Source organism: Symsagittifera roscoffensis, chromosome 4, assembly GCF_963678635.1.
Source record: "Symsagittifera roscoffensis chromosome 4, txSymRosc1.1, whole genome shotgun sequence".
In the NCBI taxonomy this organism is placed as follows: domain Eukaryota; kingdom Metazoa; phylum Xenacoelomorpha; order Acoela; family Convolutidae; genus Symsagittifera; species Symsagittifera roscoffensis.
This window is the reverse complement of record NC_087065.1, coordinates 72,730,707-72,742,434: the sequence shown is the minus strand read 5'-3', so window position 1 is coordinate 72,742,434 and position 11,728 is coordinate 72,730,707. Positions and strand designations below refer to the sequence as shown.

Sequence of the window (11,728 nt, the reverse complement as noted above, 5' to 3'; positions counted from 1 at the left end):
TTATCTTATAATACTGAAGATACCGATTTGAGCATATTCGGTTCAGGCATGGCCATGTATCCTGCAGATGTGAGCATGTTTAGTTCAGGTATGATCATGTATCCTGCAGGTGTGAGCATGTTTAGTTCAGGTATGATCATGTATCATGCAGGTGTGAGCATGTTCAGTTCAGGCATGATCATGCATGCTGCAGGTGTGAGCATATCTTCAGTTAGCACACCTGATGCAGGTCTGATGCAGGTATGTGCATGCCGAATATAGACATGCTGCACATCTGTTACAGACATGAATTTTGCATGATTTTACAATGATCAGATATGATTATGGCCAAAAAGTTCGGTACGGGTAAGCAGACAGACATTAAAATTAGCCAAATTGTTCTAATTGCAAGAAAAACAAGTCTCAACTGGAACTAGAATCGAACTCCCGGGTTTTCTCATTTCAAACATTGGGGTTACAGCAACCTGGAATACAGCTCAACCATCGAGCTACGGAAAATTAGCCGAAAAAAATTAAGCAGACGGACGATAGTCCGAAAATGCACAAAAGCTCTAGTTTGCAAAAAGGGCCCTACCTGATTCCAACCGCAAATAGTTGCCGTCTCAAGCAGTTGTTTTACCTCTACGCCAGATGCACCGGATGGTTGATTGGATTTGAATTTGTTATTACCAGGAGGTAACAAAGCCGAAATAATCTCAACAGAGACCCTTCATGCAGAAAAGAATTTCAGAAAAGTTCTTAACTTATAAAAAAAGTCCCTTTCCCCTCAGAGCTCACACGAAAAAAGTGAAATTTTAACAAAAAAGTGAAATATATTTTTTTAAAGGTTCAACAGTTAATTAAAATTTGTATCTGAAAAATACAGAACGATACAGACAATTTCAATATAGTAAAAATGCACAGCATCAAACCATCCAAAACGGTGTGCAACGACAGGCCGAGTTGTGGTACTCGGGAACCATGAACAGATGGAAGTAGAGCGGGCGATAGACACTGATGGACATGGAACTGGGTTGAGGGAAATCTATAGCAGAGGGACAAGAAGGACGACACGGGAAAGAACAGAAGAAAGGCGCATCTAGGAGAGAGTGAACTAAAAGACAGACTATCGGGAATTGAGAATATTTACATCAGCATCCACCATTCTTACTGGAGAATCTCTCATTTTCTTTTTACCGCGTAGGGCTATCAGAGCGGACTTGATGACGGTAAAACTCAGGCGCTTTCTTATATAGTTCTTATTATCAGCGTAAGAGCAGCCATTCTTAGAGCAAAGTTTCTCCGCTAGAACAGTACAAAAGTGATCGGCCTCTTCACCCATTGCTCCATTAGTAGCAAAGACAAGGGGGTGAAACTGTCATGCTCCACTTTCTGAACCCGTTCTAGGTATGCAGATTTCTTCATCTTCTCGTGGTCGGCAAGAATTGTTTTAACCGGCTTACCACGGTTCGATGGTGAGTTGATGTGGGTCACTCTGACGTCGTACATCGATTTTTGCATTGGCGTCCAGAAAGACCTGCACGCGATATCGAGACGAGCGCCTTCTTCAATTTTTCCCCGAATAGTAATTTTTTCCTCATCGGTCAGGGAAATTAGCGGAGGCTCAATGCTTACATCTTTACATACACTATTAAGAACATCAGCAAAGAGATCCCGGACGCAGTTATGGCGCATAATAACAAAGCCACCTAGCTTACAACTTAATGAGTGGTCAATGCTGTTATTTTGTCCACATTCACACTTCGTGGCCATGTTGACAAGTGGCCACTCATATCGCAAATTCAGACAATGTCTGAATTCATCGCTGTTAAAGTAGAAACCGTGTTCTCTGGACGGCATGCAAGACAGCCAAGTTGATGTTCCCTTTGGCTGGAGCACCTCCAAGGCTCACCTTAGAGACGGCGTGGCTTCTTGCAATATTAGATTCAATTCTGACTTAGCGTGTTCTTCGTTCCGTTTTCTGATGGCTTTGCGCGCTTCTGTGGTAGCTCGCATTTCTCGATAACAGCGCTCGTTAATCTCGTGCACAACTGTTTCGAGTTCTCGTGCTCTCGTTCCGCTCGCGTAAGGGGAATGAAAACGCCTAGACCTCCTATTTTGCAGGGCAACGCTAAAACTCTGCGCTCAAAGTCAGTGATGGTTCTGCCCAAAATCTTTTCTAGGAAATAACATATGTGGACCTCTAATTTAGTTAAACCGTCGTCGATGCCGCGAATGGTGCGCATGGCGAACGACCACTTGCTCTGCATGACTTTAAGAAACAGCATAAGAAAGATGTGGTTCGCGAGTCGCCATTTCGCTTAACTTATCGATCTGTATGACCCACTCCTCAATCAGTTTCCCAACGTACTGCTGTTTAAACTGCGCCGAACCTAATGTTCCCCCGATATATCGGTGGCACTCCGTGGTAATGTTAACTTTTGAACTAGCGAAAAGGTCTGAAGCTACTTTCTTGGACAATTCATCTTTTAATATCAGCCAGCACTTGTCTGGTCTTGGGTACTATCCATATCTAGGGCCCAGTGACAACAATGACTCCCACCAGCTTTAACATGTTGCAGTTTTCCGATCGAGGCGGCGTCGTCAGCAAACCATGGTTGATGGCAGAGGTGGGTTTTCAGACGGTCAATCAGAGGCTTAATACTAACCGCATAAAAAGCCATGGCAGGATTATTGCCTTGTGTCGTTTCTTCACGAGAAGTGATTTCCATTCCGTTATTGAGTATGAGGCGCGCCGGTCTTCGATAGGCGTTGATAATGAAGCGCGAAATTTTAGGGCATAGCAGCTGTATATTGTAGAGGGCCGTTTTACGATTGAGACTATTGAAGGCGTTGGTTGCATCCACAAGAAGGGCAGCTTCAGATTCTTCTGCTCTGAACAGTTCTTGCGCTGCGTGTATCGTCGCCTCCACTCCCCCATCACGACCCGCACATAACTGATGAAGGCCAGCAGTGGTTGCGATGTCTTTGCTAAATTGTCGTGTTGTTGACTTGCCAATGATTCTACGAAGTACCTCACCGATGCCAATGGGTCTTATTCCACCTGTTGAATCTTTGGGTAGGGCTATTTCGCGACAAGATATAAATGACTCAAGCGCGCGAGGATCTAGTTCTCGGTACAAATACGTCTAGCGACCAGCGAGACGTCTGCGCACAGATGCTCAGACTCTGCACGGTGCTTCTTTGAGCAAAGAAGGGTGCGCATATGCTCAGCTGAAACCCCAGAAGGACCTGGAGAGCCTCTCGTACCCAGCGCAGAGCGATATATCGAGTCTCCATCGATGGTTGCGTACACCACTGGATCAACAGCGGGAATATCACCATTCAGTAGCTCCCCGGGCGATGGTTCTGCCGCGTCTGGATGTAACTTAGCGATCTTCTGCCGATTTTCTTTGTTAATAAGCAGAGGTGCACCAGAGTCGGACTCACTCAGCAGTTTCAAAGCAGCAGACAATTAACCTTGAAGAACTAAATTTGCGAAGGCCTTTGTTATGTTTGTTGCGTTTGAAACTTTCATCTCCCCCTGGATAGCGGCACCTTCATTAAACAACATGTCCATCTAACCCTCTCTCCACCACCGAACACGTTTCTCCAAGTACAATACATGATCTTTCGCTTTGGAGGTTTTGGATGGTTTCTGCAGGGCTAGACACAGAAGTACATGAAAAGCTTTTAACGATATAAATTCATAGCACGTTTTATGAATAAAATGGTTCAATATGCTTGAGAGTTCACGTTTGAGATCTTTCGCAGCATTGCCATGTGGGATGTCCAAGAGGTTTTTCTTCCAATGCACACATTTATCATATTATAAATTAATTTTACCAATGAAATCAGAGGGGCAGTGATATCTCTCCGGTTCATCTGCCCGAGGCAAGTCAACGCAGTAGAAATGGTACCAACGGCCGCACCCCGTCTCGATATCACACCCAATCCAGGATACACCGCGTCCAGTGCAGTCGGGCTGACGGCACTTTTCGCCGATGTTTTCTTGTCGTTCATCATCAGTACTGCCAGTTGTATGTGGTGTCACAGCATCTTGTCGATTCCTGGCGGACCCCAGGCGTGTCCGGCTAGTGACTTGACTGGCCATTCTGCTCCTCGTGTGATTTCAGACAGCTTCCGCATCCATAATACCGGAAACTATTTAATAAGTTTATGACAACAATTAAAAAGTGAAATATTGTTCAGTAGATGAAGAAAGTGAAATATTAACAAATCGAGCTGGTAAAATTACAACATCAAAAAAGCAAAATTAGATTCAGCCTTATTCACAAAAACACTAAAAACATCTGCAGTTAAAATTGTTTACAGCTTAAATAAACGATACTTAGATGTGGCAATAAAGTAGAAAACAAAAAAGCAGAAAAATAACAGACCGAAATTTTTTTGAACCGGAACAGTTACCCTTTGAACAACAGAACCTGGTCACATTCGAAGTAAGGACTTTTGCCGTCCTAGGCGTATTCGTTACCACCAAGCAAAGGGTGCAAAATAAAAGATATCGGTGCCAGAGAAGGACATCGACGACGGACTGGATCGACGAGCGACTCGACTGAAGCGTGTGCAACGAGTAAAAAAACGGTAATAACTAGGATTCAGTGTTGTAACATTCGCCCGGAAGTACAAATCGACGGAAATTAAAGCTAGGTTCTAAAACGACTGGCTAGCGCCTAAACACAGCTCTACATACTTTTCACCGTCTCTGCCACAGACAGTTCTTTTGGTGGTCTTCGTAACATCGGGTCGACAAAACGTTACTGCTTCTGGCTAGTGTCAAAATACTCTAATTAACTTAATTATATGCAAGAATAGTGAGCTCATGGCTGGGTATCAGTATCCCCAGACCACGAGGTCACTCCTAAAAACATGGCTACTACTATTTATTATATTTCTATTGTTTTTGTTCAGTAGATAAAAATCATCATCGCTATCGAAGATGGATCAACCCTATCCCTCATCCTAGCTTCTCATTCTCTGAAAATGATTCGGTATGTTAATTAAATTCAACTCAGGACATGACCAGGAGGCCAAAAGTTAATATATAACAGTAAGTTTCTCGTAGTTGTTCACACTGCAACTATTGTTGTTCTGTTTCGCCGTTTCAGTGTGTATGAAATATAAAAAGGTTACGTGTCGTTGACGTCAAAATCGAAATTTTTAAAATTAGCATGTCAGTTAAAACTAACCCTTCTCAATTCGTCTAATCGTTCAAATAACGTCGCTAATCCGTTAAAACCATCAATCTTCTAGGTCAGATGTTCTTTTTCTGGTCGATAAAAATTCGAATGCGAAACTGCATTTTCGTACATCCTGGTCGAATGTCACATGTGAACATAAAAAAGTTTTGGATGCATTCCTGTTGCGTTGGAGAATCCAAAAACGATTATACTGTCATCAGATCAAAATGAAAACCAGAGTGGACGCGTGAGAATTGTGTCTCGAATAATTCAATGAAAGCCGAGGGTCGATAGGAATTGGCCGAAAGTCGATGCAAACAAATTGAATGCAAGCTGGACCGCTCCATGGAAGCCGCACATGTGACATTCGACACGAATGGCGGTCAAAAGGCTTGTCAACAACGAAATTTTATTAGCGGCAGCCAAGTGAGAAAATTGGTTGTTTCGATGAGTTTACAGTGTCACTCGTTCAATTTGACGGATTAGGAGAGGTCAATTTGCAGTGACGAAATTAATCTCAAAAATTCGTTCAAATTTAAAGACACTTAACAATCTTGAAAATTCGCAGTAACTGAAAATGCGCGAAAATCAGAAGAACGATTTTCGCTAGTAGAAACAACAACGCCTCTCGACAAAGAAGAAACAAAAGGCAAAAACTATATTGAAATTACAATCGAGACTATCCAAATTGTAGCGATTGTACTGCTACAATCTTTACGGAGCAGTTCCCGAGAATTTGGAGAGGTATTGTGAAGATTTTACTACCCCTCCTGGACCGCAACAAGACCGCTGTTTGACCAGTTTCAAGAAACCGGAAGGGTGTTGGGAAGAGACTGAAACTGGTTTTTAAACAATTCTTGGCTTCCTGGTGTCCTGAATTGATTTTAATTATCATCTTGTTCGTTTTTCAGAATATGAGAAACTAGAAGTTAAGGAAAAGGGTTGATCCATCTCCGATGGATATGATGATTTTTATTTACTGAACAAAAAAAGTAATTTGATAATCAGTAGTAGCCCTGTTTTTAAGAGTGACCTCGTGGTCTGGAAATACTGAGACCCAGCCATGAGCTCACTATTTTTGCATGCAACTAAGTTATTTTTTGCGGTCTGCTCGATAGCCCTGAATAGTAACAATTTTGTCGACCGGATGTTAATGGACCACACATTGAACTGGTTCTGGTAGAGACGGTGAAAAGCATGTGAAGCTGTGTTTATACGCTAGCCAGCCGTTTTAGGACCCAGCTTTATTTTCCGTCGGTCTGTACTTCCGAGCGAACGTTACAACAGAAAAATGTTAAGGAGAACAAAGTCACGTATTGACCAGAATCATTAATTAGCAAGCCGACACGGGCTAATGCTCGTGGCGAACTTGCAGTTCAGATACAAAATTCAATTGAATCTACATGAGAATCCCAATATGGCCAAATTGAAGTAAAGTGAGATTTTTTTAGATAATAATTTCTTTAAATTTCTACTTATTTTAAGTCGATGGTGCACAAATGTGCAAAAACTTTCGTATTTCACATTTTTAATACCCTCTACAGACATAATCTACATAAATTCAATTCGCTTCCGATTTGCTTCCAAATACTAAAATAATTCGTTCTAGTTTTGCAAAATTTCAAATAATGACAGGAATTCTCATGTGTAAGGTCGCAGTTTAGTCTATTGCCCGTCCTAAACTCTAAAAAGTTTGTTCTAATTTTGCAAAGTTTCAAATACCGACAATAGTTTGTGTTGCAGTTCAAATCAATCTCAAATACTGAAAAGTTCCTTCCAATTACAGTACAAATTTTAACTCAAAGAGAAAAAATCAATATTTTGAATGAAAACCTAAAACGAACTTGGAGCTAAAAAATCAAATATATATGGGCGAAATCGGTAGTTTGTTGAATTTCTGCAAAACCTCAACTACTGGAAAAAGCCAATACATTTGCGGATCAACCATACATTCCCCTCAATCGATTTGGAGGGGTTAAAAACTGGGGATCTTCTTAAGTATTTCTCCCCTTCTGCAATAGTGGAGAAAAAAATTAAAAGGTGCAAAATTTTTTTATGCTTACACGTTAATTTTTTTCTTCATGGGGGTTTTTCTTTACAAAGTACCATAGTGAGGAAAATAGTTACAAAGATCCAAAACTGGTTTTTCAGAAAAAAGTTAAAGTCAATTTTCAGATAAAATTTTAAATGAAATTCTTGATGTATTTTCTATATAAATATTTAGTAATACAAAAGGTCCAAAAGGAGAAAAGGGGGCTCTATGCTAGGTCATTTAGGTGGAGAGATTGCACGGTGGTTGATCCCACATGATGTTCGTATTTAATTCAAATTAAGATTAATTTATTTTCAGATCTGATTTGTTTTAATTTCGATTTGATTTCCAAATCATCAATACCGATCAATCCGATATGACTAGCTTCGAATGCAAAAGCAAGTTATCATGATTTTTACTCATTTTTTTCAAGTGTTTTTTTCTTCATACAGCTTTCAAGCTGGGGTAATAAAATGGTCTTGCATCTCAGATAAACTCTTACAACTAATTTGCAAAAAAAACAACGCATTTCATTTCTACTTTTTTTCAGTTTACGTTACGTTTATATAAATCTGTTAACGGGTCTGTTGGCCGAGAGGTAAAAAACATGGTTACAAACCACGGTTAGGTGGATCAAATCCTTGGCAGTGCATTTTTTTTCTAACACCCAACGAAGTAAACGTGTATCAAAATTATCGTGGCCTAAAACACATTTTTTAAAATTATATCTTAATAAAATTTAAGGCTCGCATTTCACAATCCTATTCACAATTCTCGTTCACTTTTCACAATTGATGTACCAGTTTCACATCCTAAAGGGCTATTTTCACAAAATTGATGTGGCATTGTTCCAAGATTCGATGCTGGAGTCAAATGACAGAGCTTAAGATTTTCCGGAATCCATTCAAATTATTGGCTTTTTGCTTTTTTCCGTTTCTGCCAACATCACATTTGAATCAATTTTAGGTTGTGAAGGATGCTTTTGTAACAAGGGCTAACGATGTCATAGCCTAATTTTGTCTGCATACCATTTTTGTAACAATCCGATACTGTGAAAAAAGTTTCACTCAAAAAATTTTGCTGGTGGGGGCGGGGGATCGAAGGAAAAAATTCCATTTATTCAAATTTCTTTTTTTAATCCTTGGCTGATTTTGATTTTTTGTTCTTCATAGAGTGCGACCTACAATTTTTGCAAGAAAGTAACATGGACCGCCATGTTACTGAAAAACGATGCGAGGAGATGGAGGCGACAGTGAAGAAATTGATTTGAATGCTCTGTGGCTCGTAGGGTTTCAGCGACTGCTACAGAACTGCAGAGCATTTGATGTCGCCTGCATGCTGGGACAGGATAAGAGCCGTGAGTTCGACCTGCGAGGATAAAATTGGCGATAATGAAAGTGAGTGAATATGTTTGCTTTTCAAGTAGGATACAAACCCAACAATCTGTCTAATTTTAGATTTCATATTCAAACTGTTTTAGCACTAGCCCCATTAATTCAGTCCACGTCCGTGCAACTAGACAGTATCACAACAACGACGATGAGGCAGACGACGAGACGAATTACAATAAAAAATGCGTTCGGAACCAGCAGAAACACGACCAAGACAGAGACGACTAGCAAGATGACCTGGAGCAAACATGAGCCGTGCAGAAAGGAGCAAGATGCGACAACCTCCTGGTGCAAGCAGGAGCCAAACGATCCGGATGCGACGACCTGGTACAAGCAGAAATAAATGACGAATGTATGCAATAAAGAGCCGGAGATTCAGGAACCCTTTTTGACCAATTCAGTTGTTTTTGACAAAAACGCCTGATTTTTTATGTTAATTTTCTAAGTATAACTGTCCACCCACTAATCTGCAATTGAATCAACATTATTGTTTTAGCCCTCCAATTCACTGAATGGCAAGGAATTTTCTAAGGGTAGTGCTTGAGGTACTGTTGGTACTACAGCTACTGCTCCAGAAATGACAGGTAGTAGCAATGAACATACCGGCCAGTTGCCTTATCGGAAACCAGAAGCTCTCGAAAAGAAACGGCAAAGTTTTTCCGTGTTTTCAGGCAGTTTCTGTATCACGAGTGCCAGTCCGATTGAAATATTAACTCAAATTGACTAAGGCGAACTGAGGGAAAGACTTCCGCAAGCAAGCATCTAAAGCTAAAACTAGCTCAAAGTCATTATAATTAAATTTCGATAATCTTTTTCATGTGTTTTGTTAGATCATGCCTTTCTCAATTGTAATACATTGCGTGCCTGCGGTTAATCTTGTCAATATGATCCAGTCAGACTGGCTTATTGGCCGAAAAAGAAGCTTGTTAGTTCTATCGGCTAAATCTATCAAAGGTTTCACTAGCCAACTAACAGGGCCTGACTTCGCTGTCCCAAAAGCAGTCAAGGATGTGTCGTTGGGACACATACATAAAAGGAAGTTGGAGAAGACAGATATACCGACGGAGAAGTCAAGCTACCTGCTGCTATTGCAGGCTGGTGCAGTAACACAATTTCACCAGGATTTCGCCGATACATCTGTGATGCACATTTAAGTGAAAAATTAAACAAAGTTTCGCGTAAAATTTTTCAAAGAATACAGAAATCTGTTGATCTTAGTTCTTTTTTGTTTTAGGCTGCAAATCAGTTTTTTTGAGGCTCCGTCGGTCAACAATAAGCAGATACTCCAGGAAAACATGGTGCAGCAATCTCTGCGTTGGAAACCAATGTTTCCTTGGGATGACCCTCGCTGTGATGTTGGAGGGTGTCACAAAACTGTTCTGACGAGCACCAGGCCCTTGTTATACCAGCTGGCATGAAACACTTCATGCCAGCTGGCACGATACACATTATGCCAGCTGGCGTGATACAGTTCAGTTTCATCCATCGTTGACACCTGTTGACGGCTGCCAGAGTTTTTGGACACTACAAGAGCCCTTCAGCAGCTGCTAACTGCGTTTTCGATGTTGGCTCTGAATGAGCTGATGGCGCAATTGTGGTTAGTATCAAAGATTAAATTGATACCAACTTGTCGAAATAAAAAAATAGAGAGTATATTTTAATAGCACCATAGAAACGATGCCGCAGCAAGAATTAGGAGAAGTAGAAGAGGTCTGGTGTACTCTGAAGATTCACGACAAAACTATAGAAAACCAACTTGCCAGAATAATTTGCTTACGTACCTCCGGCCGATTTTCAACCCAGATACTAAAATACTTACTTCCGTAACCCAAAAAATGTACCCAGTTTGATCGCATTTACTGAAATACTCAACTCATCCCAAAAAACGAGTTTCATAATCCGTATACTGAAATACTCCATCAAACCCAAAAACTGAAGATCACTCAGTTCAATATCACATACTAAAGCCTCAATACCCCGCCCAATATCAGTCAAAAAAGCCTGAAGACTTATACCGAATTTGATAGCGAAATCGATTTTCAAACAATCGCATCGATCTCATTTTTTTTGTCAATATTATTAGTTTTCAATCTTTCAAGGTCAAAACGTAAACGTCTGGATGTGGTAATTGACATTTTGAAGCGGTTTTTTCCATCAATTGCAATTTGTGATTCTATTTTTTATCATGCTGTCTCAGTAACAAACTGAATTACTGCATTTCAGAAAACATGCGATCATGTTCCTCCTTAACTGAAATTGTCTGTGTGTGACTGCCAAGAATTGTGCCCTATCTGTTGCGAAGAGGGAAGACTTTTCCAGATACACAAGGGGCATGTTGTCCTTGCACACAAGCTATGCATGATTTGTTGGCGTAGGGTGGCAGCCGAAATGTTTCTTCTGTCGGCATGATTTTTAACCATTCAGTCTGTTCTTTTTTAATCCTTGGCTGATTTTGTTTTTTTTGTTCTTCATAGAATGCGACCTACAATTTTTGCAAGAAAGTAACATGGACCGCCATGTTACTGAAAAACGATGCGAGGAGTTGGAGGCGACAGTGAAGAAATTGACTTGAATGCTCTGTGGCTCGTAGGGTTTCAGCGTCTGCTACAGAACTGCAGAGCATTTGATGTCGCCTGCATGCTGGGAGAGGATAAGAGCCGTGAGCTCGACCTGCGAGGATAAAATCGACATTAATGAAAGTGAGTGAATATGTTTGCTTTTCAAGTAGGATACAAACCCATCAATCTATCTAATTTTTGATTTCATATTCAAACTGTTTTAGAACTAGCCCCATTAATTCAGTCCACATCCGCGCAACTAGACAGTATCACAACAACGACGACGAGGCAGACGACGAGACGAATTACAATAAAAAATGCGTTCGGAACCAGCAGAAACACGACCAAGACAGAGACGACTAGCAAGATGAACTGGAACAAACATGAGCCGTGCAGAAAGGAGCATGATGCGACAACCTCCTGGTGCAAGCAGGAGCAAAACGAGCCGGATGCGACGACCTGGTACAAGCAGAAATAGATGACGAATGTATGCAATAAAGAGCCGGAGATTCAGGAACCCTTTTTGACCAGTTCAGTTGTTTTTGACAAAAACGCCTGATTTATTAT

General features: G+C 40.9%; 1 protein-coding gene across 1 annotated transcript in view; it reads right to left on the bottom strand.

Annotated features, from left to right (window-relative positions):
• Positions 1 to 4,159, bottom strand: part of LOC134845014 (spliceosome-associated protein CWC27 homolog) — a 502,234-nt gene extending 498,075 nt beyond the window's left edge. Inside the window, exon 1 of the mRNA XM_063861845.1 lies at positions 4,146 to 4,159. The gene's annotated coding sequence lies outside the window, so the exon portion shown is untranslated. The remainder of the gene's footprint in view (positions 1 to 4,145) is intronic.
• Between the last annotated feature and the right edge of the window lie 7,569 nt (positions 4,160 to 11,728).